Here is a 27,017-nt window from a genome sequence, read left to right as displayed (position 1 = left end):
GATTTTTTACTGGTTAAATGAAGACAGTAATAGTAGCCACCTTATGGGAGTTCTGTGGCAATTAAAATAGTTAAACACTTGGATCCATGCCTGGGCACATGTTATTCAATCAGTTATTATTAGTTATTGTAAGTTTTTGCAATTCATGAAAAAGTTACATTGAATAATCTTTTTTACTCATTCATTTCTCTTTTATTACAGGTAGAGTTGGGAGAACCAGTGGTAAGTTCCCTTTCCATGTCTCTACTCCAGGGTCATTTCACTTTTTAGCTGTTGTGTGCTTTTGCTGAGTCTACTTGCATCTATGTCCAGTGTTGTTAAAATTAATTTTATTAAATCTCCTTTTACCTTTTCCCTCTCATAATCAAAGCTTGCTAATTAGTAAGAAATTTTAATTTTAAAACTGTAAACAAACTGCAAAACAATGTGTGATTCCTTAATAGGCTTTAATAAATGCTAAGGAACCCTTAGTATTATAAGGAAATTGGAGATTAAAATAACTGAAAGAAGCATAATAGTTTAATCTACAAATTAAATTATACTCTCTTATGTCTGTTTATAGTTTAGGAACTGCTGAGAGATTTACCCTTAAGCTGTTTCTATGTTTCAACACAAAAGATTTCTGGAGAAATAAGTGCATGAAGATTTTTTTGATTTCTCTGGCAATTTTACTTCTGTGGAAAATTTGAAAATAGCATGTTAGTATTTCTTATTGTGTATTAACTTCCCATTAGTGAGGATTTTTAGATATTACTGACAGTTTGCTGAAAAAAAATTATAAAATAGCTAAGAGGATGTACTCCTCAAAACGAGCAAGAACAACTTTCAAATAAATAAATAAATAAATAAATAAAGTAGACTGGAGTCTATATAGAAAAGAGCCAACATTTGAGGAAAAAGAGAAAGAACATTTGAGAAGCCAGAAATAAGTGACAGAAATAAAAAATGAATATGAGTTGGTCAAAGATAAAAATAGGTGATTAGGGAAAATAACAGGTTCCCTTTCAAAAAAGAGTCTTAGTCATAAACGTCTCACATAGCAGGGATATCACAAAGAGGCCACTACAGCAGGTAGTGATGAAATGAGAATATCACCATAGTTTTCTCCAATCTTGACACCAATTATGGCACACAGCTCATAAAGAACTTTTTGGCCAGGACTTAGAGCTATAAAATAACCATGGCAGAAGTGTTTGTACTGTTTGTGTATCATTTCATAAGATTCCTGTTGGAAGATTAAAAAGAGGAAAATGTGTTGCTCAATAATAAGTTAACAAATAATTGTTTAAATTTTTTAAACAAATAAGCTGTTTAAAGAGTAGAAAATAAAAGTAGATGGGGTAATAAAATAGAAACAACAAAGTTAAACAAATTCAAACTGACTTTAATCATCTTACCGTGGATAAAAAATCAAATAGGAGTACTACCCCCAGCCTTATATATACATGCCAAGTGGGTGGTACTAATAAAAGAAAACAATTAAAATTTTAGCAAAAGATCACCTGAACTCAGATTTTGTGATAAATAAGGGAGACACAGTTAAAAGTTATCAGATATGTGAACTTTGGGAAAGCCGACTTCAAAATCACGCAGCATCAGAATCATTAACAATGTTAACAGCTCTGAAGTGATACACCTTTAAATATGGTTTCCCCTTCTCCACATTAAAATATATATATATATATATATATATATATATATATACCTTAAAAGAATACAAAATGTCTAAACAACTGTTGGTCAGAAACCTATCAGATTTGGTAGATAATGAGCAGGATATATATCCAGGAAGTCAGTCAATATCTAACTCCTATCTAAACTCAGAAAGGAAAAATATTCAGAAAGATTTTATAAATAAAAAGATCTCCAAAATCTTCAGAATTTAATCTTCCTCTGATCCTCAATATGGAGCTGGAGTGAATGGGACAGGAAAGTGTGTGAGGCCTAATTAAGAAGGACGTAATAGAATATGACGTAAGTCTTAGTTTTATAAAAATTATATAAAAACACAATTAGAGGTTTATTTTTAAAAATCTCCCTCAATTTTATTGATAATTGGCAAATATAATTGTATATACTTAAAATGTATAACATGATGATTTGATATACATATACATTGTGAATGATTACCAAGACTGTAAATGATTACCAAGATCAAGATAATTAACATGTCCACACTTAACCTCACACTTAACTCTTTTCGTGTGTGATAAGAATGTTTAAAATCTTATTTCACTCCACATAATCTCCTCCCGTCCCATTCATGTTGACAAAAAAGTTGGGTATTCATCCTTTCTGATGAATACATAATATTCCATTGTATATATGGCCCATATCTTTTTTTATTCATTTATCTGTTGAAGAGTGTCTTGGCTCTTTCCACATTTTGGCAATTGTGGCCATTCCTACTATGAACATTGGGGTACAGATGGCCCTTCTTTTCACTATATCTGTATCCTTGGGGTAAATACACAGTAGTGCAATTGCAGGGTCATAGGCAAGCTCTATTTTTAATTTCTTAAGGAATCTCCACATTGTTTTCCAAAGTGGCTGTACCAAATTGCATTCCCACCAACAGTGTCAGAGGTTTCCCCTTCCTCCACATCCTCTCCAACACTTGTTGTTTCCTATCCTGTTAATTTTGGCCATTCTAACTGGTGTAAGGTGGTATCTCAGTGTGGTTTTGATTTGAATTTCCCTGGTGGCTAGTGATGATGAACATTTTTTCATGTGTCTGTTGGCATTGGTATGTCTTCTTTGGAGAAGTGTCTGTTCATGTCTTCTGCCCATTTTTTGACATGATTATCTATTTTTGGGAGGTTGAGTTTGAGTTCTTTATAGATCTTGGATATCATTTGAGTAAAATAAGTCAAGTAGAGAGTCAATCATCATATGGTTTCACTTGTGGAGCACAAGGAATAGAATGGAAGACATTAGGAGAAGGAAAGGGTAAGTGAATTGGGGGAAAACAGAGAGGGACAGGAAGCATGAGAGACTGTGGACCCTGAGAAACAAACTGAGGGTTTTGGAGAGAAAGGGGGTGGGAGGACGGGTGAGCCTGGTGGTGGTTTTTAAGGAGGACACATGTTGCATGGAGCTGTGGGTGTGGTGCATAAACAATGACTCTTGGAACACTGAAAAAATAAAATAAAACAACAAAAAAAAGGATGTTTAAAATCTAATCTTACCAACTTTCAAAGTATTCAATATCAAAATCGTATCATTAACTGTAGTCATCACCATGTGGTACATTATATCCTCAGAACTTATTTTTCTTATAACTGAAAGCTTGTACACTTTGACCTACATCTCTCCATTTTTCCCTCTCTCCAGTCCCAGCAACCATGATTCTATTCATTATTTCTAAAAATAGACTCTTTTTTATTTCTTTTAGATTTCACATGTAAGTGATAGCATGTAGAATTTGTCTCATTCTGTCTGGCTGATTTCACTTAGCATAATGCCCATGTTGTCAAAAATAGCAGGTTTTCCTTTCTTTTTATGGCTGAATAACATTCCATTGTATACATATACATTTTCTTTACCATTCATCTGTCAAAGTACATTTAAGTTGTTCTGTATCTTGGCTATTACGAATAATTCTACATTGGACATTGGAATGCAGACATGTCTTTAAGATTCTGGTTTCATCTTTTTCACATATATATCCAGAAGTGGGGGGGGAGTTGCTGAATCACATGGTAGTTCTAGTTTCAATTTTTGAGGAAGTACCACACTGTTTTCCATAATGATGGTGCCAATTTACATTCCTAACAGTGTATGAGTTTCCTTTTCTCTACCTGGAAGCTTACAGGAAGAACATATGGAATTAGATGACCAGCTTGTAAGTAAACCAGACCTCAAAGAAAAGCATATGGGCTTCACCATGATGTCAGAGAAGCAGAATATAAGCAATGCTTATTTAGTATACAAGGGGCAGAATTAAGGTAAGATATACAGAAGGAGGCCAAGAGTAGGGGGGAAATATAGATAAACTAAATATTCTAGGAAGTAGTGAATATCACTTCCAGACCTGAAAACAAAATAAGGGCAGTGACTGTGGAGGTGAGAGGGACCTATTTTCAAAAGATTTACTGACTAGCTTAACTTGAAGGATTGTTGAAACTGGAGGACATAAGTAGAAGAACATGTCTATATAAACTGACTGGTATTCTGGCTTTTAATACAGAATGAAGGAGATCTAATCTGTTCGTAAAAAGATTGAGTCAGTAATTTTACCAAGAATCCTAAAATTTGATATCTAGAATTTCATTGTCATGGTTAAAATTCCTTAACCTAGCAGTACAACCATCTACCCCTTTTCTGGTGTATCTATTAACTTCATGGTCCTCTCACATTATTCCCTGACTGGTAAAAGATCCACTGTTTCCCTTTCCCTTGAAAGTTCAGTGAACATACTAAATCAGATGAAGGTGGATGACTCAGGCAATACTCCCAATTCTCAAGACAGATATCCACACTACAAAGGAATACTAATCTCCACTTTGGACACCCTTTCATATGGCTACTTTTGGATTATTTATGTCCCTAAGCATCACACTTCTGAGACACTAACCTTCTAGGTTTATCACTGCAGCACCAGTTATGACTTTGCTAATGTCTTCAGTTTCATGACCACTCTAATGACTCCACTGTTGTTTAACATTCTTGGGGCTTCAGTTCCTTTCTCTCCCAATTAAGTTACATGAATAGTCCCTTTACAACTTATAGGAGAAAATCTTCAATACCCCTGACCCATTGTTCTTACATCATAAGAGATTGACAAAATTACCTCATGGACCAATGCAAGCATCTCCTCTGCACATTTACAAATGAATTGCAGTGTTTTGCTAGAAAATATCCTATAACCACACACAGCAATAACACAATTTAATTCATGCATAAACTCTAACCTCAGATGAATACTAGAAGTTGTATCACAATTATTCTATATTTCCTTAATCAACTTGCTCTCCCATTATCTATAGAAGATTTCAAAAACAAAGTCATGCTAAAAAACAAACAAACAAACAAACAAACAAAAAACCTTATACCAATGCCATACTCTTGGTAATTCTGGGCCTCATACTGCAGAAAAATTTTAAAACATCAGATATTATCCCTAAGTTTCTACCACCAAATAATCTGCAAGTGAAATACATTTATTTCTTTCTTCCAATTACAAGGATAGAAATAGTCTACCTCTCAAAAATCAACTCCTTCACTGTTTTTTTTAATTAATTAATTTATTTTTTTCAGTGTAACTGTATTCATTGTTTGTGCACCACACCCAGTGCTCCATGCAATCCGTGCCCTCTCTGATACCCACCACCTGGTTCCCCCAGCCTCCCAACCCTTGCCCCTTCAAAACCCTCAGATTGTTTTTCAGAGTCCATAGTCTCTCATGGTTCACCTCCGCTTCCAATTTCCCTCAACTCATGATTCTTTATATGGAAAACCCAAAAGACTCCACCCCCAAACTACTAGAGCTCATACAACAATTCAGCAACGTGGCAGGATACAAAGTCAATGTACAGAAATCAGTGGCTTTCTTATACACTAACAATGAAAATACAGAAAGGGAAATTAGAGAATCAATTCTATTTACTATAACACCAAGAACCATAAGATACCTGGAAATAAACCTAACCAAAGACGTAAAGGATCTGTACTCGAGGAACTACAGAACACTCATGAAAGAAACTGAAGAAGACACAAAAAAAGATGGAAGACAATTCCATGCTCTTGGATCGGAATAATAAACATTGTTAAAATGTCTATATTGCCTAGAGCAATCTATACTTTTGATGCCATTCCTATCAAAATTCCACTGGTATCCTTCAAAGAGCTGGAGCAAATAATCCAAAAATTTGTATGGAATCAGAAGAGACCCCGAATCACTAAAGAAATGTTGAAAAACAAAAATAAAACTGGGGGCGTCATGTTACCTGATTCCAAGCTTTACTACAAAGCTGCGATCACCAAGACAGCATGGTACTGGCATAAAAATAGACACATAGACCAGTGGAACAGAGTAGAGAGCCCAGATATGGATCCTCATCTCTATGGTCAAATAATCTTTGACAAAGCAGGAAAAAATATACTGTGGAAAAAAGTCTCTTCCATAAATGGTGCTAGGATAATTGGACAGCTATATGTAGAAGAATGAAACTCGACCATTCTCTTACACTGTACACAAAGATAAACTTGAAATGGATAAAAGACCTCAGTGTGAGACAGGAATCCATCAGAACCCTAAAGGAGAATATGGGCAGTAACCTCTTTGATATCAGCCACAGCAACTTCTTTCAAGATATATCTCCAAAGGCAAAGGAAACAAAAAGTGAAGATGAACTTTTGGGACTTCATCAAGATCAAAGGCTTTTGCACAGCAAAGGAAACAATCAACAAAACAAAGAGGTAACCCATGGAATGGGAGAATATATTTGCAAATGACAGTATAGACAAAAGGTTGATATCCAGGATCTATAATGAACTCCTCAAACTCAACACACACAAAACAGGCAATCATATCAAAAAATGGGCAGAACATATAAACAGACACTTCTCCAATGAAGATGCACAGATGGCTATCAGACATATGAAAAAATGTTCATCATCACTAGCCCTCAGGGAGATTCAAATTAAAACCACATTGAGATATCACCTTATACCAGTTAGAATGGCCAAAATAGCAAGACAGGAAACAACATGTGTTGGAGGGGATGTGGAGAAAGGGGAACCCTCTTCCACTGTTGGTGGGAATGCAAGTTGGTGCAGCCACTTTGGAGAGCAGTGTGGAGATTCCTCAAGAAATTAAAAGTAGAGCTTCCCTAGGACACTGCAATTGCACTCCTGGGTATTTACCCCAAGGATACAGATGTAGTGAAAAGAAGGGCCATCTGTACCCCAATGTTTATAGCAGCAATGGCCACGGTCGCCAGTCTGTGGAAAGAACCAAGATGCCCTTCAATGGACGAATGGATAAGGAAGATGTGGTCCATATACAGTATGGAGTATTATGCCTCCATCAGAAAGAATGAATACCCAACTTCACTGGGTTCTATATCCCACGCCATTTTGCCCACTTAGAGGACATGCTGACTTGAAATGTCACCTTTCTATATCTTCAAATTCTCCCTCCTGTTGGATTCAATCCATTCACATTTAAATATGTCAACATCATTATACAAATTTTTTACATTTTTCTATGACCTATCCATCTCCTCCAACCCAGTCATGCCCTTTCTCCTCTACATCATTGCTAAACTTCATCAATTGCCCTTACTCCTTACCTCTACTATTTCAACATTCACTTCTCTGCCTACCACCAAGTGACTTCCATCTCCACTTACCACACAAAGCCAATGTGATCCATCCTTAGTAAATCCATTTCATGTTTTTTATTGTTCATTTCCCCTCAAAATAATCTCATTTGGGATCCACTCCTTGTTTCTTAAAGCACTCTTTCCCCCCTGACACCACATTGGACTCTCCTTTGTTTTCCCTCCCACCTCTCTTGTTCTGTATCAATCTCACTGTTACTCATATTCTCTTCCACTTTCTCAAGTGCTTTGGTTCCTCAGAACTCTCTCATAAGACTGTTTACTTCCCCAGTTTCCTGAGCAACCTCTTCCACACCTGTAACTCCAATGTTCATTGCAATTATCTATAGCTCCAGTGCATTTATAACTACAAGCCTCTAGTCCACATTGTTATCTTTCATTGAGCATCGATTTAGGACTCATTACATAACAGGCACAGTGATATTACCAAGTGAAACAAAGATGATACCTGTCCTCATGGAACTTCTTACAATTTTATGGGGGTAGGGTGACAGTGACCAAAGAAAGAAAGCAATACATTTATAGTCAGCATTATTATAACTGAAGTTATGTACTACAGCATGGTGCTAAGTCTGAGATTTATATGGGAGGCCAAAGTTTATCTTCTAAAACCTTACAAATATCAATTTACCTTTTTTTTCTTCTACAATGTTAACCTTCATAATGAGCAGTTTTGGAAGTTCCTAAGAGTCTACCAGAACTAATTAACTAAAACAACATATACCACACAACAAATAAAATTATTTTTACAGTAAAATAGCAGAGGAATTTATACAGAGGAGGAAAGTCCAGGTTAAAGAAATAAAAGTAGAAAGTGATGAAAAAGATCTAAAGTTTAAATGTAATAATATTCTACCATGAAATATTTCATTTTCTCTTTCATGACTCCACAGAGTTCGTCCATAATGAAAGAACATGAGACTTCCAAGATGCATCAAGTCTTAAAATGACCTTTTACTCATTGTGGTCTCATCTCTTCTGAAAATTCCTTGATTTCTCTTTATGGGATCATTCTCTGCAAATTGCAAGAATAACAGTTTTGTTCTGATTTACAAACTTCCATTAAATTCTTTGTTATAGTTTTCCATAAAGATAAAATTCATTTATTTATTTCCTTATTTATCTTTTTTAAAAGACCTACACTGCCCATCATTAGGTTCTTTTTACAAATCTGCAGAGGGTCTGAGCCACTTTTAATAACAACTTCCATTATTAGTTTCAACTGAGAAAAACCTCAACAATCATATTTCTCATTACTTCTCACTGTCATGATCACCAAATGATGCAAAATAATTATATTTTAAGATAAGTGTTATTCTACTTGTAATTTAAAATTTCTGCCAATACTAAAACAGAACCCAATATGATATTTATAGATAGGCAAAGATTTAGATCCAACAAGCAAGAGAGAAGGGAAATTAAATTATCTAACTTCTTGTAAGGGCCCCAAATAGTATACATTCACTTCAACAAGAAAATATATATTGAAATGGTCTCCTTGAAGACAACTCACTCTTCTCTAAATTAACAGAGCAAGTTTTTTCTATGAACCTAAGAGGAATACCAGCAAAATAAATAATTAGAATCAAAGCAACATATTAGGAAAAAGTGTTTAGGATGACAGGGCAATACTATTGTAATTCAACAAAGCACTCTTTGGTTCTATACAAAATTTCCCATGTTGGGGAGAGGTTCCCACATCAAGCAAGTAAGTCTCTGAACACCAGTAGGATGTCCTACAATTCAACTCAATTCTGACACTATCTTCCCTGAGATAGTATCAGATAACACAAATAAAAGGTTAGTCCCACAAGACTGCTTCCACTGCCAGTCAAAAGTCCAGGTTGTTATCTGTACATCTTAAGAATGTCCTACAAATGGGAAGTTTCCACAAACCCTCCCTTAGATTCAACTAATTTGTTTGACAGGCTCAGATAACTCAGAAAACCTGTTTACTCACCAGATTACTGGTTTACTACAAAGAATATTAGAGGATTCAAAGCAAAAAGCAGATAAAGAAGTAGGTTGAAGTTCCAAACAAAAGAGCATCTGTCCTCCTGGAGCTTGGAGCCCAGTATGAAGACATGTGGAAACATTCTGGTTTCCCAACCTGAAAAGCTCTCCAAATAAACTCTGTTTGAGCTTTTATGAATGCTTCATTATAAAGACATGATTGACTAAATCATTGGCCACTGGTGATAGATTCAACCTCAACCCCTCCACAGAAATCAAGGAGTGGACCAAAACTTCGTTTGAAAGTTTCTATTCAAGGTTGGTTCCTCTGGCAACCAGCCATTATCTTTTGGAGTTTTCCAAAAGTCAATTCATTAGCTTAAGCCCAGTTACGTTGGAATGGGGATTACTGTGAACACCAAGACACCCATTTCATTATTATGGTTCTGAAGTGTTTTCAGGAACTGAGGACAAGAGAGATAATAAATTCATACTTATACATAAAATAATAAATAATAATATAACAGAAGATGCTTTTATTGCTCTTAGAGCTCAAGAGGGCTTTAGGGAGCCAGGAGACTGATGAGCTAGGAGGTGGGGATGAAGAACAAATTTACATATATATTTTTTGAGACATAACTGGCATATAACATTTGATTAGTTTTAGATGTACAACATAGTGATTTGGTATGTGTGTATTTTGTGAAATTATCACTGCAATAAGTCTTGTTAACATTTGTCACCATAGATAGTTACATTTTTTTCTTGTGATCTGAAATTTTGCAATCTACTTTCTTAGCAACTTGCAAATACGTAATAGAGTATTAAAATTTTTTAAAGATTTTTACATTTTTATTTATTGAGAGAGAGTGAGCAAATGAGAGAGAGAACATGAGCATAGAGGGCATAGAGAGAGAGAGGAAAAAAGCAGACACCCTGGTGAGCAGAGAGCCCACTATGAGGCTTGATTCCAGGACCCTGAGATCATTACCTGAACTGACGGCAGATGCTTCCTGACTGAGCCATCCAAGCACCCCAAGATAGAGCATTATTAAGTTAAATATTAACTTAAGTTGCCATTTGTACATTACATTCACATGAAATATTTTTAACTGGAAGTTTGTACCTTTTGACTTCCTTCATCAATTTTATCCACCCTACCATTCCCATCTCTGGCCACCACCAATCTGTTCTCTGTATGGATGAACCTGTTTTTTAGTAGTTGTTTGCTGTTTTTTTTTTTTTTTTTGATTCCATATATAAGTGAATTCACACAATATTTGTCTTTCTCTGTCTGCCTTATTTCATTTAGCATAATACCCTCCAGGTCCATTCTTGTCATATATATGGTTTTTTAATGAATCTCAGCAGGATAGATGCATACTCATTTTATTATTAACAAAGGTCAAAGAACATGTATAGTTAATTTACACTACAGAAATTTGAAAGAATAAATAATTGGTGAAATATTAAAGCTTAGTACTCATTTACAAATGAAATATAAATATCCAGATTTATTAGTTAACAAAATTGTATGAGAATTGATAAAAACGACAAATGTTAGTAAAGAAACAATGTGCATGGGTATTCCCTGAGGAAAGATAAGTGAGTCTAAATAAATAAATTATATGTTTGAGCTCATGATATAAAAGTTTTTATTTCCCCCCCAAAATAAGGCAAAATAATTAGTTTGTAGTAATATATTTATAACTAAGTTGCATAATATTATTACTACCGAGGAAGAGTCCAGAGGCCTAAATGTGGTAAATAGTTTAATATACTAATGTAATATGTTAAAATAATTTCCAACAAATGTTCCCCTAATTAATATTTTTTCTAAACTAACCAATAAATTTTCTATATTTAAGTTGTTGAATCTACAAAACTAAATAAAATTCTGTAATTGATTCTTTAAAATTTTTTTTTATTACATATAATGAATTATTAGGGGTACAGGTCTGTGAGACACCAGGTTTACACACTTCACAGCACTCACCATAGCACATACCCCTCCCTAATGTCCATAACACCACCACTCTCTCTCAACCCCCCTTCCCCCTGGCAACCCTCCATTTGTTTTGTGAGATTAAAGTCTCTTATGGTTTGTCTCCCTCCTGATCCCATCCTATTTCATTTATTTTTTTTCCTACCTCAAACCCGCCACCATATCAGGGAGATCATATGATAGCTGTCTTTCTCTGATTGACTTATTTCGCTAAGCATAGTACCCTCTAATTCCATCCACGTTGTCACAAATGGCAAGATTTCATTTCTTTTGATGGCTGTATAGTATTTCATTGTATAGGTATACCTCATCTTCTATATCCATTCATCTGTGATGGACATCTAGGTTCTTTCCATAGTTTGGCTATTGTGGACATAACTGCTCTAAACATTCAGGTGCACATGCCCCCTTTGGATCACTACATTTATATCTTTAGGGTAAATACCCAGTAGTGTGATTGCTGTGTCAAAGGGTAGCTCTATATTAAACTTTCTGAGGAACTTCCATACTGTTCTCCAGAGTGGCTGTACCAGCTTGCATTCCCACCAACAGTGTAGGAGGGTTCCCCTTTCTCGGCATCCTTGCCACCATCTGTCATTTCCTGATGTGTTCATTTTAGCAATCCTGACTGGTGTGAGGTGGTATCTCATTGTGGTTTTGATTTGTAGTTCCCTGATGCCGAGTGATGTGGAGCACGTTTTCATGTGTCTGTTGGCCATCTGGATGTCTTATTTGCAGAAATGTCTGTTCATCGGGATGCCTGGGTGGCTCAGTTGGTTAAGCAGCTGCCTTCAGCTCAGGTCATTATCCCAGCATCCTGGGATCGAGTCCCACATCAGGCTCCTTGCTCGGCAGGGAGCCTGCTTCTCCCTCTGCCTCTGCCTGCCATTCTGTCTGCCTGTGCTCACTCTCCCCCCCCTTCTCTCTGACAAATAAATAAATAAAATCTTTACCAAAAAAAATGTCTGTTTATGTCCTCTGCCCATTTCTTGATTGGATTATTTGTTCTTTGGGTGTTGAGTTTGATAAGTTCTTTATAGATTTTGGATACTAGCCCTTTATCTGATATGTTGTTTGCAAATATCTTCAACAAACAACAATTTCAACAATTTGTTGCAAATATCAACAACAAACAGCTGTTGACTGTTTCCTTTGCTGTGCAAAATTTTTGATCTTGATGAAGTCCCAATAGTTCATTTTTGCCCTTGCTTCCCTTGCCTTTGGCGATGTTCCTAGGAAGAAGTTACTATGGCTGAGGTGGATGAGGTTGCTGCCTGCCTTCTCCTTAAGGATTTTGATGGATTCCTTTCTCACATTGAGGTCCTTCATCCATTTTGAGCCTATTTTCATGTGTGGTATAAGGAAATGGTCCAGTTTCATTCTTCTTCATGTGGCTGTCCAATTTCCCCAACACCATTTGTTGAAGAGACTGTCTTTTTTCCATTGGACATTCTTTCCTGCTTTGTCGAAGATGCATTCACCATAGAGTTGAGGCTCTATTTCTGGGCTCTTTATTCTGTTCCATTGATCTACATGTCTGTTTCTGTGCGAGTATCATACTGTCTTGATGATGACAGCTTTGTAATAGAGCTTGAAGTCTGGAATTGTGATGCTACCAACTTCGCCTTTCTTTTACAATATTCCTCTGGCTAATTGAGGTCTTTTCTGGTTCCATAAATTTTAGGATTATTACTTCCATTTCTTTGAAAAAATGGATGGTATTTTAATAAGGATTAAATTAAATGTGTAGATTGTGTTAGGTAGCATAGACATTTTCACAGTATTTTTTCTTCCAATCCATGAGCATGGGACATTTTTTCATTTCTTTGTGGCTTTCTCAATTTCTTTCATGAGTACTTTATAGTTTTCTGAGTACAGATGCTTTGTTTCTTTGATTAAATTTATTCCTAGGTAGCTTATTGTTTTGTGTGCAATTATAAATGGGATTAACTCCTTCATTTCTCTTTCTTCTGTGTTGTTTGTGGTGTAAAGTAATGCAACTGATTTCTGTGCATTGATTTTATATCTTGACGTTTTACTGAATTCCTCTACAAGTTCCAGCAAATTTGTAGGGGAGTCTTTTGGGCTTTCCACATATAGTATCATATTTTCTGCAAAGAGTGATAGTTTGACTACTTCTTTGCCAATGTGGCTGCCTTTAATTTCTTCTTGTTGTCTGATTGTTGAGGCTAGGACTTCTAGTACTATGTTGAATAGCAATGGTGATAATGGACATCCCTGCCATGTTCCTGACCTTAGTGGAAAAGCACTCGGTTTTTCTCCCTTGAGAATGATATTTGCGGTGGGTTTTTTATAGATGGCTTTGATGATACTGAGGTATGTACCCTCTATCCCTACACTTTGCAGAGTTTTGATCAGAAAAAGGGAGCTGTACTTTGTCGAATGCTTTTCCAGCATCTATTGAGAGTATCATATGGTTCTTGTTCTTTCTTTTATTAATGTATTGTATCACATTGATTGATTTATGGATATTGAACCAACCTTGCAACTCTGGAATAAATCCCACTCGGTTGTGGTGAATAATCCTTTTAACGTACTGTTGAATCCTACTGGATAGTATTTTGGTGATAATTTTTGTATCTGTGCTCATAAAGGATATTGGTCTGTAATTCTCTTTTTTGATGGAATCCTTGTTTGGTTTTGGGATCAAGGTGATTCCTTCAATTTCTATTTTTTGGAACGGTTTCAGGAGAATAGAAATTAATTCTTCCTTAAATGTTTGGTAGAATTCCCCTGGGAAGATTTCTGGCCCTGGGATTTCGTTTGTTGGGAGTTTTTTTTCTTTTCTTTTCTTTTTCTTTTTTTTCTTTTTTTTTTTTTTTTTTTTTTTTTGAGAGAGAGAATGGGTGAGCATGAGAAAGAAGATGAGAGGGAGAAGCAGACTCCTCAAGGAGCCAGGAGTCCAATGTGGGACTCGATCCTGGAAGCCTGGGATCATGACCTGAGCTGAAGGCAGTCGTTCAACCAACTGAGCCACCCAGGCACCCTGTTGGGGGATTTTGATGACTTCTTCAATCTTCTTACTGGTTATGGGTCTGTTCAGGTTTTCTGTTTCTTCCTGGTTCAGTTGTGGTAGCTTATACATCTTTAGGAATGCATCCATTTCTTCCAGATTGTCAAATTTGCTGGTGTATATTTGCTCATAATATGTTCTTATAGTTGTTTGTATTTCTTTGGTGTTGGTTGTGATGTCTCTTTTTTTATTCATGATTTTATTTATTTGGGTCCTTTCTCTTTGCTTTTTGATAAGTCTGGCCAGGGTTTTATCAATATTGTTAATTCTTTTAAAGAACCAGCTCCTAGCTTCATTGATTTGTTCTATTGTTATTGGGTTTTTGTTTTTTGTTTTGTTTTGTTTCTATTTTATTGATTTCCTTTTTTTTAAAGATTTTATTTATTTATTTGACAGACAGAGATCACAAGCAGGCAGAGAAGCAGGCAGGGTGAGGGGAAGAAGCAGAGAGCCCAATGCAGGGCTTGATCCCAGGACCCTGGGATCATGATCTGAGCTGAAGGCAGAGGCTTTAACTCACTGAGCCACCCAGGCACCCCTATTTTATTGATTTCTTCTCTGATCTTTGATTTCTCTTCTCCTGCTGGATTTAGGCTTTGTTGTTCTTTTCCCAGCTCCTTTAAGTGTAGGGTTAAGTTGTATATTTGAGACCTTTTTCGTTTCTTGAGAAAGGCTTATATTGCTATATATTTTCCTCTCAGGAGTGCCTTTGCTCTGTCCCACAGATTTTGAACCGTTGTGTTTCCATCTTCATTTGTTGCCATGAATTTTTTCAATTATTATTTAATTTCCTGGTTGACCCATTCATTCATTAGTAGGATGCTTTTTAGACTCCATGTATTTGGGTTCTTTCCACATTTACTCTTGTGCTTGAGTTCTAGTTTCAGAGCATTGTCGTCTGAAAATATAGGCTGGGATGATGCTAATCTTTTGATATGAATTGAGACCTGATTTATGACCCAGAATGTGATCTAATCTGGTGAATGTTCCATGTGCACTAGAAAGAATGTGTTTTCTGTTGCTTTTGGGATGGAATCTTCTGAATATATATGTGATGTCCAGCTGGTCCAGTGTGTCATTTAAAGGCCTTTATTTCCTTGTTGATCTTTTGCTTGGATGATCTGTCCATTTCAGTGAGGGGAGTGTTAAAGTCCCCTACTATTATTTTATTATTGTCGATGTGTTTCTTTGATTTTGTTATTAATTGGTTTATGTAGTTGGCTGCTCCCATGTTAGGGGCAGAGATATTGAAAATTGTTAGATATTCTTGCTGGACAGACCCTTTGAGTATGATATAGTGTCCTTCCTCATCTCTTATTATAGTCTTTGGCTCAAATTCTAATTGATCTGATATAAGGATTGCCACTCCAGCCTTCTTCTGATGTCCATTAGCATGGTAAATTGTTTTCCACCCCCTCACTTTAAATCTGGAGGTGTCTTTAGGTCTAAAATGAGTTTCTTGTTGACAGCATATTGATTTTTTTTTAATCCATTCTGATACCCTGTGTCTTTTGACTGGTACATTGAGCCTTTTACATTCAGGGTAACTATTGAGAGATATAAATTTAGTGCCATTGTATTGCATGTAAGGTGACTATTACTGTATATTGTCTCTGTTCCTTTCTGATCTACAACTTTTAGGCTCTCTCTTTGCTTTTAGAGGACCCCTTTAATATTTCCTGTAGAGCTCATTTGGTGTTTGCAAATTCTTTCAGTTTTTGTTTGTCCTGGAAGCTTTTTATCTCTCCTTCTATTTTCAATGATAGCCTAGCTGGATATAGTATTCTTGGCCGTTTTTCTCATTTAGGGCTCTGAATATATCATGCCAGTTCTTTCTGGCCTGCCAAGTCTCTATGGAGAAATCTGTTACCAATCTAATATTTTTACCATTGTATGTTACAGACTTCATGTCCTGGTCTGCTTTCAGGATTTTCTCTTTGTCTCTAAGGCTTGTAAATTTTACTATTATATGACAGGGTGTGGAACTATTCTTATTGATTTTGAGGGGGGTACTCTGCACCCCCTGGATTTCGATGCTTGTTCCCTTTGCCATATTAAGGAAATTCTCTACAATAATTATCTCCAATATACCTTCTGCTCCCTGCTCTCTTTTCTTCTTCTTCTGGAATCCCATTTATTCTAATGTTGTTTGTCTTAAGGTATGACTTATCTCTCGAATTCTCTCTTCATGGGCCAGCAGTTGTTTGTCTCTCTTTTGCTCAGCTTCTCTATTCTCCATCATTTCATCTTCTATATCACTAATTCTATATTCTGCCTCATTTATCCTAGCAGTAAAAGCCTCCATTTTTATTGCACCTCATTTTAAAAAATTTATTTATTTTCAGCATAACAGTATTCATTGTTTTTGCGCCACACCCAATGCTCCATGCAATCCGTGCCCTCTCTCATACCCACCACCTGGTTCCCCCAACATCCCACCCCCTGCCGCTTCAAACCCCACAGATTGTTTTACAGAGTACATAGTCTCTCATAGTTCACCGCCCTTTCAATTTCCCCCAACTCCCTTCTCCTCTCTATCTCCCTTTGTCCTCCATGCTATTTGTTATGCTCCACAAATAAGTGAAACCATGTGATAATTGACTCTCTCTGCTTGACTTATTTCACTCAGCATAATCTCTTCCAGTCCTGTCCATGTTGCTAGAAAAGTTGAGTATTCATCCTTTCTGATGGAGGCATAATACTCCATACTATATATGGACGACATTTTCCTTATCCATTCGTCCATTGAAGGGCAACTTGGTTCTTTCCACAGTCTGTCGACCGTGGCCATTGCTGCTATAACATTGGGGTACAGATGGCCCTTCTTTTCACTACATCTGTATCTTTGGGGTAAATACCCAGGAGTGCAATTGCAGTGTCCTAGGGAAGCTCTATTTTTAATTTCTTGAGGAATCTCCACACTGCTCTCCAAAGTGGCTGCACCAACTTGCATTCCCACCAACAGTGGAAGAGGGTTCCCCTTTCTCCACATCTCCTCCAACACATGTTGTTTCCTGTCTTGCTATTTTGGCCATTCTAACTGGTATAAGGTGATATCTCAATGTGGTTTTAATTTGAATCTCCCTGAGGGCTAGTGATGATGAACATTTTTTCATATGTCTGATAGCCATCTGTACATCTTCATTGGAGAAGTGTCTGTTTATATGTTCTGCCCATTTTTTTGATATGATTGCCTGTTTTGTGTGTGTTGAGTTTGAGGAGTTCATTATAGATCCTGGATATCAACCTTTTGTCTGTACTGTCATTTGCAAATATATTCTCCCATTCCATGGGTTACCTCTTTGTTTTCTTGACTGTTTCCTTTGCTGTGCAGAGGCTTTTGATTTTGATGAAGTCCCAGAATTTTATTTTGGCTTTTGTTTTCTTTGCCTTTGGAGACATATCTTGAAAGAAGTTGCTGTGGCTGATATCAAAGAGGTTACTGCCTATGTTCTCCCCTAGGGTTTTGATGGATTCCTGTCTCATGTTCAGGTCTTTTATCTATTTTGAGTTTATCTTTGTGTATGGTGTAAGAGAATGGCTGAGTTTTATTCTTCTACATATAGCTTTCCAGTTTTCCCAACACCATTTATTGAAGAGACTGTCTTTTTTTAATAGCTTTTTTTATTTCAACTTGGTTAGATGTTAGTTCTTATATTTTCCCAGATAGCACCTTGAGAATTGTCATTCTGAACTCCAGATCTGACATTTAACTAATGTCCATATTGATTAGTTCCCTGGTCTTTGATACTACCTCTTGTTATTTTTTCTGTGGTAAGTTTTTCCACTTTGTCATTTTATCTAGATAAGAATATATGAAGGAGTGAATATAATACTAAAAGGGTGGTAAAGACCCCAGTAAAATGTGCTTTAATCAAATCAGAGGAGACTCCAAATCATGGGGGGGGGGGGAAGAAGGTAAAAAGAAATTAATTTCTGAATTTTTTTAAATTAAAAAAAATAAAGAAAAAATAAAAATAAAAATAAAAATATAAATATATAACATATAATACAAATATACAAATATATAAATATAATAAATATAATTATATAAATAAAATAATAAATAAAATATTATTTTATTATTATATAAATAAAATAATAAATAAAATATAAATATCTAAATATAAATATACAATAAATATAAATATAAATAAAAATATAAAAATAATATATACACACATATGTGTATGATAATTATAATGTGTGTGATAGTGATAATGATTCTTATATGTGTATTATATGTGTATATAAGAATTATGTGTATGATAATTATATGTGTATCATAATGATATTGATTCTTATAATGATACACACATATGTGTGTATATATATATTCTTTTTTATATTTTTTCTTTTTTAAATATTTTTATGAATATATATGTATATATATATATATATATATATATATATATATACATATATATTGGCCTGGTGAATAGTACAGGTTCACTCACTTAGTTTTGGGAGTATTTAGGCCACCCCAAATTTTAAAGAAATGAAAAACATATTTAAGGGTAAACATGATGAAGGGATGGAATATGACTATAAAGTTGAAAATTTTTTCTAAAAAAGAGTTGATGATATTAGTTGGTTGGGAGAATAAAGAAAAAGAAAGTGGAGAGAATTTGCTCAGGCTGGAAACTAGAACAAATCCCTGTGCTAGATTTAGGGTATATTTTGTTCTAGTAGAAGAATTTGTATCCCAAATTTTTTTAGAAGAAACAACCCTCTATGTACACAAAAAATAAAGTTAGATACAATGAAGGATAAAATGTGACTATAATAATATGAAGTTTCAAAAATATTTCTTGAAGCATTTTTAAGATAAACTAGTTAAAAAACTTTAAAAGTGGAAAGGGTAAAAGTTTAAAAAAATAGCAGAAGAAAAATATAAAATAAAAAAAATAATTAATTTTGCAAGACTAAAGAATGATGGGGAGAAAGCCCTTAATTCCATGCTTTGCTTTCTCCTTCTCTGGAATTCCATTGTTCACCTTGGTAAGTGAACTTGGTCATGGATGGATTTCTTGCTGATCATCTTGGGGAGGGGACTGTTGTAATGATTCTCAAGTGTCTTTGCCCAAAGCGGATTTGCACCGTCCTTACCAGGGGCCAGGCTAAGTTGTCTGCTTGGTTTCCCTTAATGCTTTCCATAGAGTTCTGGAGGATGGGAATGAAAATGGCAGACTCCCAGTCTCTGGCTGGAGGAGCCGAGATATCAGGGCCCCATTCATCAGTGAGCCCTCAGAGAAAAGCACTCAATCACTCCCATCTCCCTGGCCTCTGGCTGCGCTCCAAGCTTATCCGGCCGATGACCAAGCATCTCTGTCTCTGGCATACAGCACTGTCTGGAGTCTCCAAACCCCACAGATCCCTGCAGTCTTTCAGAGGAGTGTCCCCAGGTCTTGTGGGGTCCCCACGCTCAGAGCAGTGATCTGTGCCATGGATCACAATGAGGTAACCATGAGTCAAGAGCTCACTTCTAAGCTCCATATTTGTAGCCAGCATCCCTGCTCTAATACCTGTGAGCTCTGTGATGCTCAGATACCCCTGATCCTTCTGTGACCCTGCAAGTCCTGAGACCATGCTGTTCCCATGTGGGCTTCACTCCTGTTTAGCCTCTGGAGCAATGTCCCTCAGTGGAGCAGACTTTTAAAAGTTCTGAAGTTCTGCTTGCCAGGAGCTGGCCCTTCCCCCTGCGGTCTATCTTCCCCTTGCTTTGGATTCACTTCTCCACCAGAGAAAGTGGTTGATTTCCTGTTTCTAGAATTGCTGCTCTTTTCTTCTCTTCGATCTCCTGTTGGATTTGTAGGTGTTTGGAATGGTTTGATAAGCTATCTAGCTGTTCTCCTGCTACCTGATGTCCTATAATTGATTCTTATAATGATAATTTATTCTCAATTTTTCATGAAGTCCCTAGTCTTTCTAAGTACTTTTTATGTAATCAAGAAGTATTTGCCCACTAATTTATAGACTAAAACTACATTGATTAATTAAATGAATAAAAAGTAGAGGAAAAAAGTCATGGCCTGAATCACATATTCATTTTTGAATATTCTTTGTCAGATGGCAACTGACAAAGAAGACCATAGGTAAGAAAAGTTAGAGTAAGAAATGAGAAAACTATAAAAGGAGGAAAGGGGGAAAAAGCAACAACAGCAACAGGCATTTGCCAAGCTTTGAAATCTCTACAAAACACATAAGAGAGGTTAAAAAGAATGAACACCTATATAACATGTTTGTGCTTCCATAAATGTAACTATTACACAGATATATTCAATAAATGCATATCTAAACTACGTAAAATCTGAAGTGAATATAGATTTTTCAGAAATTTTGTGAAGAAATAAACAACTTCCATGGAAGATTGGGGAGGATCCTAGGATTACCTTGTTCCCTGGATACACCTAGTTTGTACCCACATTGATATAAATAACCCAGCAAATGACCCAAAGACTGGGAGAGAAGATGCTGCTGAATGCAGAGAAAGCTACATCAGATAAATGAGGTCAAGATCCATATTTATTCATGGAACTGTACCTGGGAGAGAGGAAGACCACTAGAGTGGAAAGGAGATAGGAAGAGACCCCATCTCAGATACAAGCTACCCACAATGTGAGATAAATCCCCATATTTGGCTTTAAAAATTGGGAATTTAACTTCACAAGTTCCCACAGTCTTTGGAACTTAACACCTAGATCTTTAAAAACCAGTGGGCTTGACTCTGGGAAAGCCAGAGAATGTTAGGATAGTGAGTCCCTGCCTTAAAGAGACAGCACAATAAATAGTCTTGCTGAGGTGCAGCAGAGAAGCAGCAGTCTGAAAAATGCCTGGGATATATGGAACGGAGATATGTTTAGTAATCTCAGAGTGAATGCTGGAGCTATAGGGATACTTGGGAGACTTTTCCAAGAACAAAAGAGCTGGCAAGCTCCATTTCCTACCCTATCTCCCAGCCTAGATACATAAACATCTGTGGGAACTAGCACACTCTGAACAATTTTCATCTAGTTTGCTAACGGTATGCCCTCCCTTGCACTCTTCAGTAGATACCAACTCTCCAGCTCCACTTCAGCCTCAGAAGTTCTCCTGGAAATCTGCATTCCCTTCCCAAAACAGACATGCATGGGCCTTGTTGGCATTGTACACCATACCTCTGTATTCTCCTGTGAGCCCATTCTATCCAATGCACCTTTAGCCAGAGTCATCCAAAGTGGTGTAACAAATGTGACAGTGTGCAAGCAGTCACAGCAGAGGCCAGCACCACCCCAAAGTGACTCCTGCCCTAATGAGAAGTGAAGAAAACCACATACACACCAGTTCTACTGCAGAGTCAGCAATGGGCTGGGATGAACATCTGATCTAACTGTAGGCCCCACCCACCAATGAGAGCTTCCCAGAGGACAACACAGAGAAAGCTCCCTGGAATTTGATGTAACTGTAGCTCTGTAAAATTCTTTCTCTGTTTCAATTCAAGCCCATGACAGTCCCAGACTGGCCCATTAACACAGGACCAATTTCTGCCCACCACAGGCAAAGAGACCCATTGCAGAACACTAGACTGAAGGCAAATAGCCACAATAGTAGGTTGCACACACTTCATATTGGAGACAACCAAGAAGCATCAGGTTCTGAATAGGAGACAGTGCCCTACAGGCTATTATTATAGGACCTCTTCCTGAGACTACTACCTTTTGGAGCAGAAGATGTAGCTAACTTCCCAAACACATAGAAACAGACACAGAATTAGACAAAATAAAAAGACAGAGGAATATGTCCCAAATGAAAGAACAGGACAAAATTTTAATAAGATAGCCAAATAAAACAAAGATAAGTAATATGACTGATAGAAAACTTAAAGTAACGGCCATAAAGATAATCACTGGACTTGAGAAAAGAGGGAAGGACCTCAGTGAAACCCTTAACTAAGTTAGAAAACAGAAAAAGAACAAATCGGAGATAAAGAAGTCAATAGCTGCAATTAAAATATACTAGAGGGAAAAAAGTAGTAAACTAGAGGGAGCAAAATAACAGATCAGCAACCTGGAGGACAAACTATTGGGAGGTAATCCAGCTGAACACAGGAAAGTAAAAGGAATATGAAATGAAAATAGATTAAGAGAAGTCAGCAACACTATCAAGCCCATTCACATTATAGGGATCCCAGAAGGAGAAGAGAGTGAAAAGAGGGCAGAAAATTTATTTGAAGAAATAATAGCTAAAAACTTTCCAAATCTGGGAAAGGAAATATATGAGGAGGCACAGAGAGCCCCCAACAAAATCAACCCCAAGAGGATCACATCAAGAGACATAGGAATTAAAATGGCAAAAAGTAATGAAAGGAGAGAGATTTAAAAGAAGCAGGAGAAAGGAAAATAGCTTCATACAAGGGAGACATCCTAAGGTTATCAGCTCTTTTTTTTAGCAGAAACTTTGTAGGCCAGAAGAGAGTGGCATCATGTGTTCAAAGTGTTGAATGGGAAAGATACACAGCCAAGAATATTCTATCCAGCACTGCTATTATTCAGGTAGACGAGATAAAGATTTTCCTAGACAAACAAGAGTTAGAGGAATTCATGACCACTAAACTAGCCTTACAAGAAATGTAAGTGGTCACTTTGAGTGGAAAAGAAAACCATAAACAGGAATAAGAAAAATAGGAAGCACAAAAGTAGTAAAATTAGGTATATGTTTAAAAATCAGTCAAGGGGAAAAAAAATCAGTCAAGGGGTCCACAAAATAAAAGGATGAAATGTATGACACATTATACCCAAACCATGATCAGGGAGAGAGGTATAAAGAATGTGTCCAGACTTAAGCAATCTTTAACTTCATATAGACAGTTATATGCAGAAGATGTTCATACTAACCTTTGGTAGCCACAAATCAAAACCAGTAATAGATATGCAAAAAAAATAAAGAGAAATAAATCCAAGTACATCACATAAAAACAACAACAACAACAACAACAAACTGTGATAGAAGAGAAGAAAGGATCAGAGAAAAAACTACAAAACAACCATAAAAATAAGTAACAAAATGGCAATGAGCACATACTTATCAATAATTAAACTGAATGTAAATGGACTAAACAATCAAAAGACAGGATGACAGGATGGATAAAAAATAACCTATCTATATGTTTCCTACAAGTGAATAATTTCATATAAGAACATTAGCAGATTGAAAGTGAAGTGAATTGAAGTGAAGTGAAGTGCAAAAAACATTTATCATGTGATGGAAGTGAAAAGAAAGCTGAAATAACAATACTTATATCAGACAAAATGTCTTTAAAACAAAGGCTATAACAAAAGACAAGACACTACATAACCATAAACAGTATAATCCAACAAGAAGATATATGCCAATTGTAAATATTTATGGATGCAAGATGAGAGAACCAAATATATAAAGTATTTAACAACAAACATAAATGGAATAACCAATAGTAACACAATAGTAGCAGGGGACTTTAACACCCCACTTAAATCAGTGGATAGATCATCTAAACAGAATAGCAGTAAGGAAAAATGGCTTTGAATGACACACACTAAAAAAATAAAGATATAAGTCTAACAGATAAAAAAAAAAACATTTTATGTGTGAATGACACAGCAGAAACAGAACTCTAAACACATATTTTCAAGTATCCATATGGAACATATTTTCAAGTAAATGGAACATTTTCCAAAACAAAATCACATTTTAGGCCACAAAACAAGTCTCAACAAATTCAAAATATAAGTCATACCACGCATTTTTTTTCTGACCACAACACTGTGAAACTAGAAGTCAATCACAATAAAAAGAAAAAAAAATATTGGAAAGAACACCATACTTGGAAGTTAAATATCATGCTACTAAAAAATGGATGTGTCAACCAAAAAGAGACAATTAAAAAACAATAAATGGAGACAAAAGAAAACAGTGATTCCAAATCTTGGAGATGCAGCAAAAGTGGCTGTAAGAGGGAGGTTTACAACAATACAGGCTTATCTCAAGAAGTAAGAAAAATCTCAAACAACCTAAACTTACACCTAAAGAGTTAGAAATGAAGAACATATAAAACCCAAAAGCAGTATAAGAAAGGAAATAAAGATTAGAGAAGAAAGAAATGAAATAGAAACAAATAAAAACAGAAAATATCATTGAAACCAGGAGGTGGTTCTTTGAAAAGATAAAAAAAATAGATAAACATTTAGCCAGATTCATCAAAAAAATAGTAAAAGAGAGAGAGAGGGGGTCTCTAATAAATAGAATCAGAAAACAAACAAGAGAGGTAACAACCGAAACCACAGAAATACAGAGTATTATAAGAGAGTACTATGAAAAATTATATACCAACAAATTGGACAACCTAAAAGAAATGGATAAATTCCTAGGAACATACAGCTTCCCAAAACTGACTCAGGAAGAAATAGAAAATTTGAACATACTAACTACCAGCAGTGAAATTGAATCAGTAATCAAAATACTTCCAACAAATCAAAGTCCAGGAACAAATGGCTCCATGAGTGAATTCTCTCAAATTAAACAAACAAACAAACAAACAAAAGACAATGTCTATTTTTCTCAAATTATTCCAAAATAATAAAATAGTAGTATTAATAATAAAATAAAAATAATTTGATTTTTTAAATTTTTTATTTTAAAATAATAAAATTTAAATAATAATAATAATCATTCATTCTATGAGGTCAGCATTACCATGGTATCAAAACCAGATAAAGACACTCCAAAAAAGAGAACCACAGACCAATATCTCTGATGAACTTGGATACAAAAGTCCTCAAAAAAATATTAGCAAACCACATACAATATATTAAATAAGAAATCATTCTCCGGAATCAGATGAGATTTATTCCTGGGATACAAAGTGGTTCAATATAGAGAAATCAATCAATATGATACATCACATCAACAAGAGAAAGGATAAACACCATATGATTTTTCAATAGATGCAGAAGAAGCATTTGATGGAGTACAACACCCATTCATGATAAAATCCCTCAACAAAGTGTATTTAGAAGGAATAAACCTCAACATAATAAAAACCATATATGAAAAATCCACAGTTAACATGCTTATTGAGGAACAACTGAGAGCTTTTCCCACAAGGTCAGGAATAAAAAGATGTTCACTCTCACCACTTTTATTCAACATTGTTCTGGAAGTCCTAGCGACAGCACTTAGACAAGATGAAGGAATAAAATGCATCCATGTTGGTAAATAAGTAAAATATTCACTATTTTCTGGTAACATGATAGATATTGTATATTAAAAAACCCTAAAGACCTCACCATAAAATTAATAGAACTGGTAAATAAATTCAAATAAGGTCATGCGATGCTAAATTGATATACAGAAATCTGTTGCATTTCTGAACTACTAATGAAATTGTAGAAAGATGAATTAAGAAAATAGTTCTGGAGGGGGGCAAGATGGCAGAGAAGTAGGGCACGCTGTTTCAACCAGTCCCCTAAAGTGTGCTGATTATCTACCAAAGCACTCTGATCACCCATGAAATCATCCTGAGAGTAGAATTATACACTTCTGGATCTCTACGGGGGCAGAAGATGCCAGTAGACAGGTAAAGTGGAGTGGGGACATGGGACTGATATTGGAAGATAAACAAAAGGAGGAGGGAGCCACCAGAAGTGACCCATTGGAAAGTAGTACCCCAAACATGAGAGTACCCTGTGATTGGGGACCAGCATTATCTTTGATTCTAGTTAAAAACACTCAAAAAGAACAAAAGATATTAAAGGGAAATTGGTGGAATTGGGGAGTTAAGGACACAGGCTTAAGCTAACAGGCCCAGGACAGCGAACAACTAACCACATACCACCAGTGGTGTCTGGTGCTGTGCCAGAGAGAGCGCAGCAAAGAAGTCAGGCTTTGTTCCCTGAGCCACCATCGAGAATGACAGCATCTGGGTGGCAGTGGTTCACATGAGAGAGTCTGGCATGGACACCAGCAGGCACTGTCTAGAACCACAGCCTTTTGGACTTGGCACACAAGCTGTGCCACTGGGGTCTGAGTCCCGCTCCACACCTATCCACCAGGAGGATCTAACAATTGTAAATATTTATGCTCCCAATATGGGAGCAGCAAAGTACATAATACAACTATGAATCAAGATAAAGACTCATATTGATATGAATACATTAATAGTAGGGGATCTTAACACATCACTCTCAGTAATAAACAGATTATCCAAGCAGAAAATCAATAAAGGGACAAGAGCATTGAATGACACATTGGAACAGATGGACCTCAAGGATATATACAGAATATTCCACCCTAAAACAACAGAATACTCATTCTTCTCCAATGCACATGGAACTTTCTCCAGAATAGACCACATGCTGGGTCACAAATCAGAGCTCAACTGATACCAAAAGACTGAGATTATTCCATGCATATTATCAGACCACAGTGCTTTGAAACTGGACCTCAACCACAAGAAAAAGTTTGGAAAGAATTCAGACACCTGGAAGCTAAAGACTACATTGCTTAAGAATGCTGGAGTCAACCAGGAAATCAAAGAAGAACTTAAACAACTCATGGAAACCAATGAGAATGAAGACATTTCCATCCAAACCTATGGGATACAACAAAGGCAGTCCTAAGGGAGAAATACATAGCCATCCAAGCCTCCCTCAAAAAAATTGAA

At 36.0% G+C, this 27,017-nt stretch overlaps 1 long non-coding RNA gene across 1 annotated transcript in view; it reads left to right on the top strand.

Moving 5' to 3' along the window:
• Positions 1–201: 201 nt before the first annotated feature.
• The window catches only part of LOC123390659, a 65,970-nt gene continuing 39,154 nt past the window's right edge, over positions 202–27,017 (top strand). The window contains exon 1 of the long non-coding RNA XR_006605202.1: positions 202–222. This is a non-coding gene — a long non-coding RNA (uncharacterized LOC123390659). The remainder of the gene's footprint in view (positions 223–27,017) is intronic.

Source organism: Mustela putorius, unplaced genomic scaffold (genome assembly GCF_011764305.1).
Source record: "Mustela putorius furo isolate JIRA1106 unplaced genomic scaffold, ASM1176430v1.1 tig00000135_pilon_pilon_pilon, whole genome shotgun sequence".
Taxonomy (NCBI): domain Eukaryota; kingdom Metazoa; phylum Chordata; class Mammalia; order Carnivora; family Mustelidae; genus Mustela; species Mustela putorius.
Note: the sequence above shows the minus strand (reverse complement) of the source record. Positions and strands in the feature narration are given on the sequence as shown.